General features: G+C 34.2%; 2 protein-coding genes across 2 annotated transcripts in view; both read left to right on the top strand.

Moving 5' to 3' along the window:
- Pka-C1 (Protein kinase, cAMP-dependent, catalytic subunit 1) overlaps positions 1 to 14023 on the top strand; it is a 561997-nt gene that overhangs the window by 32504 nt on the left and 515470 nt on the right. The window lies entirely within an intron of this gene.
- Positions 1 to 14023, top strand: part of LOC145687168 (uncharacterized) — a 185487-nt gene that overhangs the window by 147418 nt on the left and 24046 nt on the right. The gene's annotated exons all lie outside the window — the stretch shown is intronic.

The following is a 14023-nucleotide window of genomic DNA, read 5'->3' as shown; positions in this document are numbered from 1 at the left end:
GGGATAAAAGGATTTCAGTCTGAAAAAAATGGAGAGAATGTCCTCCCAGGATTCTTTCATAGGAGTAAGGAATTAGTAAAAATATAGGATATACATTTTATAGCAAGTTTAAAAACATGGTTTGGGTATCCTATTTCTTTGCTGTTAATTATATTCTTCATTGTTCGAATTTTGATAATTCTCATGATATTTTCTGCTTTCAACGGAGTTCCATGAATATTATACCACATGTTCTTTACACTTATCAAGTTCGAGAGGTTTAGTGCGCCTGTAAGAAACAATTTCTGAAGATAATTCAGGTCCTAATGAATATTATTCACTAGGAAAGGGAAGTATTCCCCTCCTCTCGAAGCAGAAGGCAATTTCGCACTCTGGTCAGATCAAACATTTCCGCGTAACAAAACGAAGGTCCCCCTGTAAAACCTCTTCACCTAAAGTGTTATTGTTAGTATCATAAATTTGCTGAAAGCAAACAATTTGAAGGGTTCGTCGATAATATCTTTGCTTCTTTTGTCGTCCGCCCGACTTCCAAACGAAGAGGTGAATTTTACAACATGACTGCTGTATAATAAGCTGTTGTATAAGCGAGCGATTGGTAAAATGGTAAAAGTGTGTTTTTATGTGTGTGTGTATGTGTGTGTGTGAGAGAGAGAGAGAGAGAGAAAGAGAGAGAAGACAAAATTTTAGTTGCAAGATGACATACTTCAATTGCCGTTTTCGGTTCATATAGCAAAAAGAATACCGCCACCAGAGAATAAAGACAAGTGTAGACCTTTCCCAGTTTTCAAATTGAATAGATGGTGGTAGTAGTTCGGTTTCTTGACCTTGTAAAAATCTTCCCTGTCTTTGATTTTGTTTGTCATCATTCCAGCCAGAAATAAAAAAAAAATGAGAATTCCTCAGGTTACAGCAAGGGGAATTGGGGACAAGACATTAATGATGATATTCCTGGAAGCTCATGTATCACGATTGTTTCATTCAATAGACAGAGGACACTTTTCTATGAAGGCTTTTCAACATGTTTTCTCAACAAAGGGGATTTTCCTTTTGCAATTTATATGACCACTGGCAATTTCAATCTTGGCCATTCCCGTCAGCGTTTTCATTTTCGAGACACGAGACGAGACGAGACATTTCACGAGACGTCCCGTCTCGTCTCGTGTCTCGTCTAAGAGGGTTCTGTCCCGTCTCGTGTCTCGTACGAGACGAGACGAGACGAGACACGAGAAATGTCTCGTCCCGTGGCAACACTACATTTTTGTTATATGGCGATAAGTGTTGGAACCGGAAATGGCTAGTTTGAATCACTTCTAGTTTGAATAGCGGCCTAATGAAGATGAAACCTTGGGACTTGAAATCGATTACAAGAAACCGTATCTCGATATCTTTTACTATTTTTGTTCTATGAAAATCAATGTTGAAATAAAAAAAGGGCTAGTAATTTTGAACCACTTCCAATTTAGGTAGAATGATCGAAATAGTCATGGTTCGTTGCCTTGAGACGGTGAATCGTTTGCAAGAAAATCTTTTCGTATTAGTCATCGTCTTCGTTTTATGGCAATACACGTTAAAACTGGAAATGACTAATTTGAACCACCTCCGGTTTGAATAGAGAATGAACGGAAGAAATGGAACCTATTCTCGGGACGGATATCTCAATCGTTCTAATTTTGATACCTGTCTACAGATGGACGGGCAAAGCTGTCCTAGAAAACTTCCGACACTTATGCATAACATAGTTTGAAAGTCTAAAAAGGGGCTTTCCCTGTCTATAGGTAGACATAATTTGTATGCATTGTTGTCGAAATCCATGAAAGAAAATAATAACCTTCAAGAATTACGAAACTTGTCCTTTAACGTTCTTATGCGATTTAACAAGCCTGATTGATTGGTACTTGAAAAACACACACTAATACCGTATTTTCGTTTCGGTGCGAAAGTATGAAGCAGACTAAATGCAAAATTTTGATAAGGATACTACGTTATTTCTGAACATCACTGAACGCTTAAGAGAGATTGTTTATCTTGAATGTGATAATATGTTCGTCTGTACACACACACACACACACACATATATATATATATATATATATATATATATATATATATATATATATATATATATATATATATATATATAAGATAAAATATACTTAATTCCAATTTTTCTCTATTTGGCACGCACTAATGTCGGAACCGTATGTCTCGTGTTATCTATGAGGAGCACGAAAACGATTGAATAACAAGGCTTTGCAACAAAGTGCTGTGACATGTTTCTAAAATCCTCGCGCGAGAAGTACAATGCTCAATCAGACCGGAAACGTTCACTTCCTATCGTTGACGGCAACCGGATATTTGACCGTAGTCTTCCAAATGTTCTTTTTTTATGAACCATAGTCTAATATTAAGCAATGACGTGTCAAACAGAGCGCTAATACACACACATATACACAAACACACACAAATATCTTTAATGCCAGAATTTTACAGAGTGGAAGTTCACTTGGATGGATTTCAAGACGAGAGCTTCTGGCAGGTGATGTCAATAATTACGGATTTTAGAGTCAGCGGTTTTCTCCGAAGTGTGTAATAACCCTATACGAATGACACTGAAAATATTAGTTTTCTTCATGTGCACATTTTGCAGCGCTTTTGTTATGATATGCTATCACGTAGGTTGTTTTAAGTGCTCTATATCCTTCCGTGAAACACGAACAAAAATAGTTCTTTCTGCTAATTTCGCCTCTTCAAGACCCTTGTTTTTCTTTAGGAGAAATTCCTCCAAAGAAATTTCTGTTGTATATTGATTATATGTCAAATAAATACCTAGGTATCATTCTTGATGATTAGGTTCAGCCGTTTTTCCATGATGCGATCACAAACATGATTCTTTTGATTTTCATATACTAAATAACACAACACATTTTTCGGTGGTAATGTATACCAGCAATCTACAAAATGTAGTCATATACTTGTACTAACCTTAGCTGGGGGCTCCGCCCCCAGACCCCCGCGTTTGCTCGGCCTACGGCTTCGCATCTCTTATTTACCAGCCTTGGCATCAAGAGTGAGATTCGTGCATTTGCTCTTCACATTTCCTGAACTTGCTCAGCTGGAGGCTTCGCCCAGAACCCCCGCCTTTGCTCGTCCTACGGTCTTGCCTCCTAAACCTATAATTCTACCGAATTTCAAGTTTATTTTCCTATTTCAACCATCTAAAAGATATGATTTTGCATCACAAGCAAACCCCCATTTAAATAACACGGAAATTTCTTCATCCCCTTTAGACCACTTAAAATTTAAAAGTGTTCAATTTTGGCTATTTTCCTGTGGATTAGTCACGGAAGGCTACAAACACGCAAAATTTCATCATTCTAATCTTGCCGGAAGTGACTAAATATTTTGGGGTGTAGAAGACATCCCATATAAATAACATGGAAAAGATTTTTCAGCTCCCCATAAAATATACTCTAAAGTTGGATCTTTTTTTTAAAATTTTTACTGATTTTCTAAGTAACACTAACAAAAACATACAAGTACCGAATTTCAAGTTTGTATTTCAGTTCCAAGTACCTAAAATAATAATTATTTATAGGTTCAAAAAGGCCTATATAAATAATATGTTCATCTCCCTATTAGACTCCCTAAAAATTAAAAATATTCAGTTTTGGCAATTTTTCTGTCGATTAGTCCCGAAAAGCTACAATCATGTCAAGTTTAATCACTATAGCCCTACAGGAAGTGCCCAATAATTTTGGGATGTAAAAAGTGTCCCATATAAATATAATGGGGAAATGCTTCATCCCCCCTTTAGACCACCTAAAAATGTATATATATATATATATATTCACTCTCTGAAGAGTGTAGTCTCTGAAAGCTACAATCATGCTAAATTTTAACTTTCCACGTCAACCGGAAGTATCCCTTTAATTTAAGTCAGTTCATGTAGTTCTATATATATATCACATATATATCATATGCTTGTGTATACTCTTAAGTGATATTTAAAGCGATACACAAATTAAAATGTTATGCATAGAAGCTTGTAAATAGTTAAATGATTAGCATTATTGTCTTATATGCAGGAGAATTGACTTGGACTCCTGGTAGGAGATCGTGTATTTCAGGTTGTCTATTAATCTGTAGCTGCATGTTTCATTTAACCTAGTTTCGTAATAAACAGTAAAATAAGTGAGATTGACTTCACATGGTGAAACTATCATAGATTCCAAACTTTGCGGACTCAATCTTAAAACTGGTCGTAGTAGATCTGTAATTTCAGTTGCAATAAGGAATAAGGTCAGAGTTGAAACTTATTCTTGGGGCGATGAAGCCTTTTCAAAAAGTAATTTCTTGCATGACTTACCACTTTTGCTATATGAAGACTAATATTCAAACCGGAAGTGGTATTAAATTTGTACAACTTTCGGATTGCGTTAGAGCGATAAAATCGTCGATGGAACATATTCTTCGAACGCTTAATCGATTGCAGAGAACTGCTTATCCCTATCTATTATCGTTTTTGTCCTAAGGAAATCCATAGTGAAAACGGAAGTAGTAGTAAATTGCTACCATTTCTGGTTTTAGTAAAATAATAAGAATAAAGATTGTATATTTCCTTGCGACGTTGAATTCATTCCAAAATGCTTCTTATCGATACATATAACCGTTTTTGTTCTATAACAGTCAACACTGAAACCAGAAATGGTTAATTTCTACCACATCCGTTTCGAATAGATAGTCAATGGAGATGAAACCCATTCTTTGCATGCTAAATCGTTTCCAAGCACCGCATCTCAACATATCTTAGCGTTTTTGCTCTGATACCTGTGGACAGACAGGCAGGGACACATGGCTGTTCCAGTATTTCTGAATAGTATAGTTTGGAAGTCTTTATTATTATATACCTCTTTAAATAAGTTAAAAGGATGTGTCAACGATAGGATGGACAAAGTAGGTAATCTACAAAATGAAAGAATTACTTTCATGAGAGAACATACCGATATAAATAAAGAAGCATGTTTGTTAAGACTTTTGTATATACAAAATGTATGGGTCAAAAACATGGATGCATAAGAAAACGAAATTATCACAATAGATCTCGTTTACACATTATTTAGGCTACACCGGAATTTTTCGTGGTAGATTGCCTTGAGACGCTCAATCATTTACCAAAAAAAGAAAAAAGAAAAGAAACCTCCTTGCTATGTCTTATCGTTTTTATTCTATGGCGATAAACGTTAAAACCGGAGATCATTAATTTGAACTACTTCTGGTTTGAATAGATAGTTAATGTTGGGTATGGAATCTACCCTTGGGACCCTGAGTCGATTGCGAAATCCACATCTCGATATCTCTTACTGTTTTTGTTCTGATACCTATCAACAGACGGACAGACGGACAGGCAAAGGCTTCCGACATTAAGTATAGCATAGTTTGATAGTCTAATAATTGCTGAAGATATAGCTATAAATAGCTCACAAAGTTGAGGTAGGTTTTCCGATGCTTACAATTTTAGTTGCCTTAATTTCTGCCACATGTATTTACCTCTAATGGAAATCGGTTTCGTGGTTCCACATACATTTTGCGTTGATGATTATGCAGCTTGATAGGTTTTTGTTCCTCGAATGCTTGCTAGTATGGTGAACTCTGTTGAAAATTTGGTTATAAACACATTTTCATGTGAAATGGTAGTACAAATTTACTACGCATTTTGATTCATATATGCTACATACCTTAATTATCACAATAAGGAGTGTCGTTTACAAACTGTCTAGTAGAATTGTACTTGTTTTTGTTTAATTCCTTTTATTTATAAACCTGTTTGAACTTAAAGCATAAACCTGCTATGTTTCTAAGTGATTGTTTTTGCCATCTACAATCTTTGAGTAATGTATGTGGGAAGAAACTGTTCAATATTTAATAGAAATTCCTGCACTTATTAGTTTGGATTAAAAATCAGGAAACGAATTATTTAAGAAATCAAATGCGCAAAGTATATTTTGGTTCCCTACCTAATTACTCTTTGTTTCTATTTACCCTGGCTTGGTTCTTCATGGTGCTACATTCACGCTCCTTCATTTGTGTTTATAATTCATCACCATATTCAAAACTCGTGGCTGGTCTGTCTTTGACAGTGGTTTCCTAATTCACGTTCTGATCATTGTGGTGTCTTCCGATTGCAAATTCAGTTATTTGAAACAGACAATGAATTGTCTTGCTTTCTCTTCCGAGTATTCAGTACCTTCCTTATAGTACGTTGTACTATGTTTCATTTTAAGAACACAATACTAAATAAGATAAAATAATTAATTTTTATCTAGTGATGATTGACTCCTTCCAATTGTGAAAATGAACAAGTCTTGGTTTTTTTGATAGTAACTGATGGGATAATATTGCTGTTATCGTTTTCTTGAAGGCCAATTTTCTATAATGAAACTAATTGCATTAATGATCTGAGTTTTCGTTTAATAGTGTAGAATTAAATATGGCCTTTTCATTAAAATGCAGTTCGTAAGGATACAGGAAGTCACTCGACATGATATGATACATATCTGATAATAATGTGTTAGCTGTTAAAACACTTGGACTGGAGTTTATTGTCTCTTTCAACAGTGAGGCTATATGAAACGGAACCTACAGCTCAACGTGGAATCTGAACCACATGAGCTTGCAGGACTTCCACGCCGAAGTGCTAGAGAACTGTCTCAATATAGGCCTACTTAATCACCTTAACATAAAATGGATTGGATTTATAATAACATATTTATAACAACATCTGTAGTCACCATTTTGAAAGCCTGGATGTGAATATTCCAGAAATCATGCAGGTAACAAGTGTGCTCAGTAACAATTCTTTTGACAATTAATAGTGTTATTTATTGAGTGTTCTTGTTTATTTTGATGTTAACATATCTTTTATCTCTTTGCACACCCATTTGTTGTTACTGTTTTCTTGCATTGGTTTTCGTGCCCCGCTGAGTGTCTATTATGTACATGGACATGTAAAGCGCTGTGAAAGGAAATGCGTTAAAATACAACCAACGCTTGTGCAACTAACAGCCCGTTCCATACTAAGCGACGCTTCATATGATTAGCAACTCGCCATTCTATTATTCTTGTCTAATTTCTGTTAGTGATTAGTATTGGTTACTTAAAAGACAATTGTGCTAATGAATTCATTGCTATTCGTTGTAGAGACAATAGGAATAACATTTTATATATTCAAGCACTAACTAACAAGGTCTTTTGTGTTTTAACCTCGAAATGTGCTCCGATGGTGTTGAAGCATACTAGCTGCGAATTTGTGTGTTTGTGAGTTTCTAGGAACAACTTTCAATCATCTTGGTATAATATTCTTGAATGAGGTGCTAATTGAGGAAAGAATATCTTAAGTCTTCAAACTCGCCAATTCCTACTTTTACAAATATTTTTGAGTAATCAAGGTGAAAAGTATGTGGATATTGTTTTTCCACACACACACACACACACACACAAAGTTTGACTTCTCACAGATGCAACTGATACGAAGTAACAAGTTTTAATATAACACGATTATGTACTGTTGTCTAAATGAGACGATGATAATTTCTGGCAACTGAAGATGAAAAGATTGGTAAAATTATTAAATACAAGAGAGTGAGAGAAAACGGGAAGATCGCGACAAATCGCGAATTCTAATGTTTGAATCTAAAACATGAATGTGGTACTTCACCATGTTATGAAACTAGTCACTGCTAAGTTTTACAGTGATTAACTACCTATACTTCTCGCGGTATCATTCAACTGAATACGAAGCTACTCGAATAAGTTATTTGTCAATGAAAAATCATGGTGATCAGTGTGGCCATAATGGCCACAGTACTTGTTAGGTCCAGTGCGCTCATGCTTTGTAAAAAAATACGTCTCGAAATAGAAATAGATTCTTAACGACACGCTAGCAAGAAAATATTATAATATTTTGTTTGTATATACAGTATACACAACATAATTTACAGTATATTCAGACATTTTATATTTTGGTTCCATAGTATTGATGTATGAATCATATTTTATCCCCATTCAGTGTCATCTTCTACTAGTTCTTTCCGTTTTTAATTACACACACGTCGAAAAATGAGATGTAACATTTTCTTATATACTATGAGTAGAGTATATTACGGAAATATTTTTTACAGTATGATACTTGCTAGGAATGACGTCTCTTGAACGCTATATTCACGACTGAATATTTGCTAGTGGAATATATTAGACTAGGATTTTACAATAAACTGTAGCGCTATCTCTGACAGCTGGAAAGAGACTTTAAACTCCAAACTTAATGAATGTTCTATTATAACAAATACATTTTTTTGTGCTAAACAAATATATGCTTGGAACTGTGCGTTAAAATGGATTATGAACTTTAGCTGATATGGAATACAACTTTTACGTCAAAACATAATAAAATGGTGCAATATATATTAATGAAAAATGTACACTGCATGCATAAAGAACAATATAAAATGTCAATGGACAAACAACAGTGATTTGTTTGTAGCTTTTATATGATGAACTGAAATATCTATAATTCAAATAGTATGCCTGTATTGAGTATCGCACATTTTGGTTACATTCTGTTAACTTTGTGCCACACAGTCTGGGATAGATCGAAAAGAAATACCGATTTGATTTCCCTAATGAATTAATGCTATAAGTAAAAAGAATAGCCTTGGGAGAGGGGAGGTAGTTGTGGATACATCGCGTGGATCCAACACTGCCTCAGCGCTGGTGCGAAGGATCTTTCGTATGATTTTGGATCTCCTGTGTTTCTTTGCGGCGGACAACATTGCCTCCGTGGGATATCTCGGGCTTCCATTGTTTTCTTTCATTTCAGTAATTACTACATCATCATTCAAGTATCACTTACCGGTATCCACTTCCTTCTTCAACCACGAAACGTTCAATTGAAGATTTAATGGGAGCAAGCGTGAGTGGTCTTTCCTATCCTTCGATATTACATTAATTTCTGTGTTGTTGCTGTGTCCCAGAATAACTTTTGCAAAAATAATAATCCGATTTCGACCAAATTTGATGTGTTTTATTTGAAACTTCCTAGCCAAATCTATTGCTTGCAGTGGGAAGAGATTAAATGTCAAATTGAGGTGTGAATTCACCTTGTCCCACCCTTAGAAAATACTTGAAAACAGTTTGAAAATAACTTTCGTGGAAAATATACAGTGTGTCCCACAAAGGAGTTTACAATGTTTGAATGTTAATAACAGAGAAGGTACTAAAGATAACCTGATCAAATTGTTATTATTTGTCGCTTTAATAGCAAGCGTATGTAGTAAACCATTTTCTTTCGCATTCATTTGTTTTTTTCTATTTTTAGTTCTTTTGCCAGTAGCAATAGAAGAAATTGAAGACATGGCTGGGAACCTTTACTTTAAGCAATGAAAGTGGATTTTAAAGTGTTTCTGGAAATGTGAGAACATGAAAGAAGTACAGATACCATTGCGGGCAGAATTTGATACTGTGTCAGAGTCACGTGTAACAATTACGAAATTACGCGACGAGTTTGAGAGGGAAGAAATTGTGTGTGAGCTGAAGAAGGGATGGTGTGGAAGCAAGAAATCAGTAGCTGATGAAAGAGGGGTGAAAGCGTTGTTACAAACTTTCAGAAGATTCCCTCAGAGGTCTATATGACAAGACTAGTGTGAATCATGGGTAAGCAAGTCAAGTGTCCACTGCATTTTAAACTTTAACGCAAGCAAAGTGGAAACCCTACATTCCCAGGTTACTTCACACAATCAATATGGAGGATCCGGCTAGACGCCTCCAAATTATGTAAATGGGTTTGCGATAATTAACAGTTAACTGTTTCATTGTTTGGTCTGAAGAGGCGACTTTTAAATTGTATGGAAGTATCAATCGTCACAACTGTGCGTACTGTTTAAGAGATAATATCCATGTTGTGGAAGAATGAACTGTTAATCTACTGGGGTTATCAGTGTGGGTAGTATGTCTGTCAGAGGACTTGTCCGACCATTGTTTTTTAAACGAATAGTGCAGGTGTAGAATACCTTAATACGCTGCAGGAAAAGAAATGTGCCCGCTGTTAATCGACTGTACCCAGATGAAGATTGTTTATTGAACAAGACGACGAACCGCCACATTATTATCGAGAAGTACGGTAATTCCTGGATGAAACATTTGTTGAGAGGTGGATAGGCAGACAAGGAAGTGTTGAATAGCTACCCAGATCTCTCGATCTAACACCGTTAGATTTCTTTCTGTGGGGAACTCTGAAGAACACTGTTTACGCCACAAAAACAAGTACAATGAATGTCATTAGAGAGGATTGAAACTGCCTTTGAACCAATTCCAATGGAAAACATATTACATGTTTGTCGGTCTGTTCCACAGGGTTGCTGCAACTGAAGGACATTTTGAACATATTCAACATTGGAATATCGTCAGTAATGTTTTGAACGTATTTGTGATTTAAAAATCATATTTTGCTTATTTTGGTTCGAGTTATTAAAGTTCAAACAGTGCGAACCCAGTAGATATCCACGAAACGTTGCATTTTTTTTTTTTTATGAATATTCCTAATCGAGCCTTGTTTGGTGTTCAAGTCGGTCTGGAATAGCGGCATAAATTCATACTTCTAAGTACTATTACTACTACTATTACTACTAATACTTCTACTACTACTACTATTACTACTATTACTACTACTACTACTACTACTACTACTACTACTACTAATAATAATAATAATAATAATAATAATAATAATATGCTGCACAATAACGTTCATTCCTTATCTTTCTGAAACATGTCGTTGTTTTCCAAGGCTTATAATAAAATAGTGATTAACTAAAAGTCCTTAAAGCTCTGTCTTTTTTACATTTAACATGTTTATTATTTTTGAGTTAATGCATACATATGTATTACATTTAGAATTTTCTGCGTTCGAAATATCACATCAACTGTATAATACTTATTATGTGTTATTTTAGTTTAAAAATATAATTGCAATATATGATTTTACACAGACACACACACACACACACACACACACACATATATATATATATATCGAGAGAGAGAGGGAGAGAGAGAGATGATGTTTCAAAACAACTCTGACAACGTTTGGGAGGTAATTACTGACACCACGACATAAGAGGAAAAAAGTATAGACCAACCTGGGTTCACAAATACTTGTGCACTATCTAAAGATGAAGCAATTTTTGCAGAGGGAGTTTGGCTACAGTCATATAACTTGAAGTATTCACCAACTACCACTATAAAAATTGTTGCGGAATATAAATAGCTTGCAAAAACAAATGTAATCAAATTTGAAAAATTGAGTTTTCTTTTTAAGAAGGAGATCTCTTTTCTCAAATTGCAGATGAAATTAAGTACATAGATACAAGCAAGAAAGCGGTAGGTAAAGTTGTCCAGTCTATTTTATTTTTTCTGCAAATATTAAAACAACAGGTACAAAAGATAACTTAATTGCTTTAATATTATGTAAGAAAAGCATTCTAATTGGATTTGTCCATGTTATATTAGAGCTTACTTTGAGATTGTTTGTAATGCTATTTCTTTCTTCTTCAAGAAATAAAGATTTGAGAAAACAGAGATTTCTAAGTGGTTGTTGTAATATTAAGAAGTTGTTGTTAAAATGAGACAGTTTATGAAGATAATTTTCAATGGGAACTACGTGAGAAATATCATCTTTGAGTCCAGATAGAAATTAAAAATAAAACTTTTCCATAGAGATGCAAATATTTTTTTTAAAACGCCTTTTGAAAGAAAATAGTTTTTCCTGGGATATTTCCCCTGGAAAATTTTGGTGTTTTTTCTAAATCAATGTTTAGTGGAGAGATAACAGTACGTTCTGCCTTGAGTTTCCCATTATAACACACGCAAAAAATATTTAGTTGCTGCATTCTGAGGAGAAAAACCTGAAAAGAAATAATAATAAATGCAAATTGGTCATTCGATAGGATGAGAAATATGCAAATCGGTTGGACGTACTGTAGTTCCAACGAACTGTTTATTGCAATTAACGTTTAAAGACAAAAATGTTTAACTAAAAAGTTTAATAGTGTTGGTAATAACTGTTTTGAAAGTGTAGTAGATTTTTTATAGAAAGCATAAATAGCATTTAAAATTTATGAATAAACTAAATCTTCAATATAACTATAGACTATATAACGTTTTTCTAGGTCGCTTAATTTCGACAGAGAGAGCGTCTAAAATGCTGTCAACAAAAAATTTGACACGACAAAACAGTAAAGAACAAACGAATTCTATGAGTGATGATTCTAGACCAATATCATATTCAAAACAGTTTGTTTATAGCTTCGATTTTATAAGCTGAACTCTTAATCTTAGGATAAAATATTTTCCGAACAGAGAACGGCAAGTAAAGAAGATGATATTTTTTATAACACACACACACAAGGTTTGTATCTGTTTCATGTTTTATGACATTTTTTTCTCGCTTGCCAGGTTGCATTTAGATAACCAGTAAAACATATACCAAGACTTATAATTTCCAGGAACTTGATAAGATGTTAGGCAACCAAAACGACACTTGAGATATGGTGGTTGCATAACGTACGCTTGTTGAGATGTAAAAAATTGCAATGGCAGTTTGAAATCAATAGAGATAGCCAACCGCGAAGTTGAACGTAGAACTTACAAGTACTGAATGTGTAAACATACATTCCTAATTGTAGAATCCACGACAAAGGAGCGAAAGCGACACTTGAAGAAGAAGTCAAAAAAGCGAAATTTTAGTTTATTTTTTTTAAAAAAAACGTTATATATATATATATATATATATATATATATATATATATATATATATGTATATATATATATATATAAGTTCCAACCCAGAAAAGTCGGTAGCTTGCTTTTGCATCTCTATTTTTTCGTACCTAATCCCAGACTTGGAACTGAGAACGAACGCATGTAGATCAAGCGGCAACGGTCAAGTATCTGGCAACACTAAGAAAAGAGTAAAGTACGAAGATGTGAACTTGCTTTTGTTTTTCAATCTGTATCCTCTGAGCTCAGTATTCCTCACATCTCTTGAGTTTTTTTTTTTTCAAAAATATGTAAAGATCTAGAGATCAAGAGTTTATGAAGTTACTAATTGCTTATATAACCTTTTCATCAGTGTTAAATGTTCATTTAAAAAAAAAAAAAAAAAAAAAGATTGAGTTGGGAGAGAAATACGTGTTTCAGGGCACTGAATCCAGGGAGTATGAAGAATGGGGCAACCATTCGCAGATTAATTATTTTTAAAATTTTGAAGGAATAATAGAGCTTTATCAGCTGGTATGTGTTGCGCTGATCCAAACGATTTTGGACAATCACATTTTTTTTTTCAGGATGGGACAAACAGGATGTAAACTCAATAAGAATAGTCTTATTAATATTCTTTAAAATCTGCTGAGGATCACTTCCTTTTGAAGTTTCTTTGGAGTAGGAGAAAAGGGAAAGTTAAGTTATATTTTAATGAAAGTTATATTTAAGTTACATTTAAAGAAAAAAAACTGCTTTAAGTGTAACTAAATTTGCTCTTCGGATCACAATAATACGAGAATAAAATGAACCACAAGTCAACAATCTAAATACTTGACTAGCAACGAAAAACAATGCTTTAGGGCGGGGAAAGGGTAACAAATTATAACATTGTAGATTTCGACCACTGTGTACGCTTTGAGCGTCAAAATTTAAGCAGCTAAAATAAATATTTGTAAAACATCTATTACATGAGTTGCAATGCTTTTTTTTTTCAGTGGTTTGGATTCCACCTTAAACAGCAGGTCTGTCTCATTATAACATTGGTGATAAAAAGGAACGCTAAACTCCAAATAACTAACTAATTTATTTTTATGAGCTATGAAAGAGCAGTTTAGATTTACTACTTTCACAATTTCCAAACTAAAGGGCAGGAGTCTTAACTAATTTATAAAGTATGAGGACAATATCTTTACACATAACATTCAAGTAT

This window comes from Thermobia domestica, chromosome 6, assembly GCF_964235325.1.
Source record: "Thermobia domestica chromosome 6, izTheDome1.hap1.1, whole genome shotgun sequence".
In the NCBI taxonomy this organism is placed as follows: domain Eukaryota; kingdom Metazoa; phylum Arthropoda; class Insecta; order Zygentoma; family Lepismatidae; genus Thermobia; species Thermobia domestica.
This window is presented reverse-complemented; position numbering and strand designations above follow the sequence as displayed.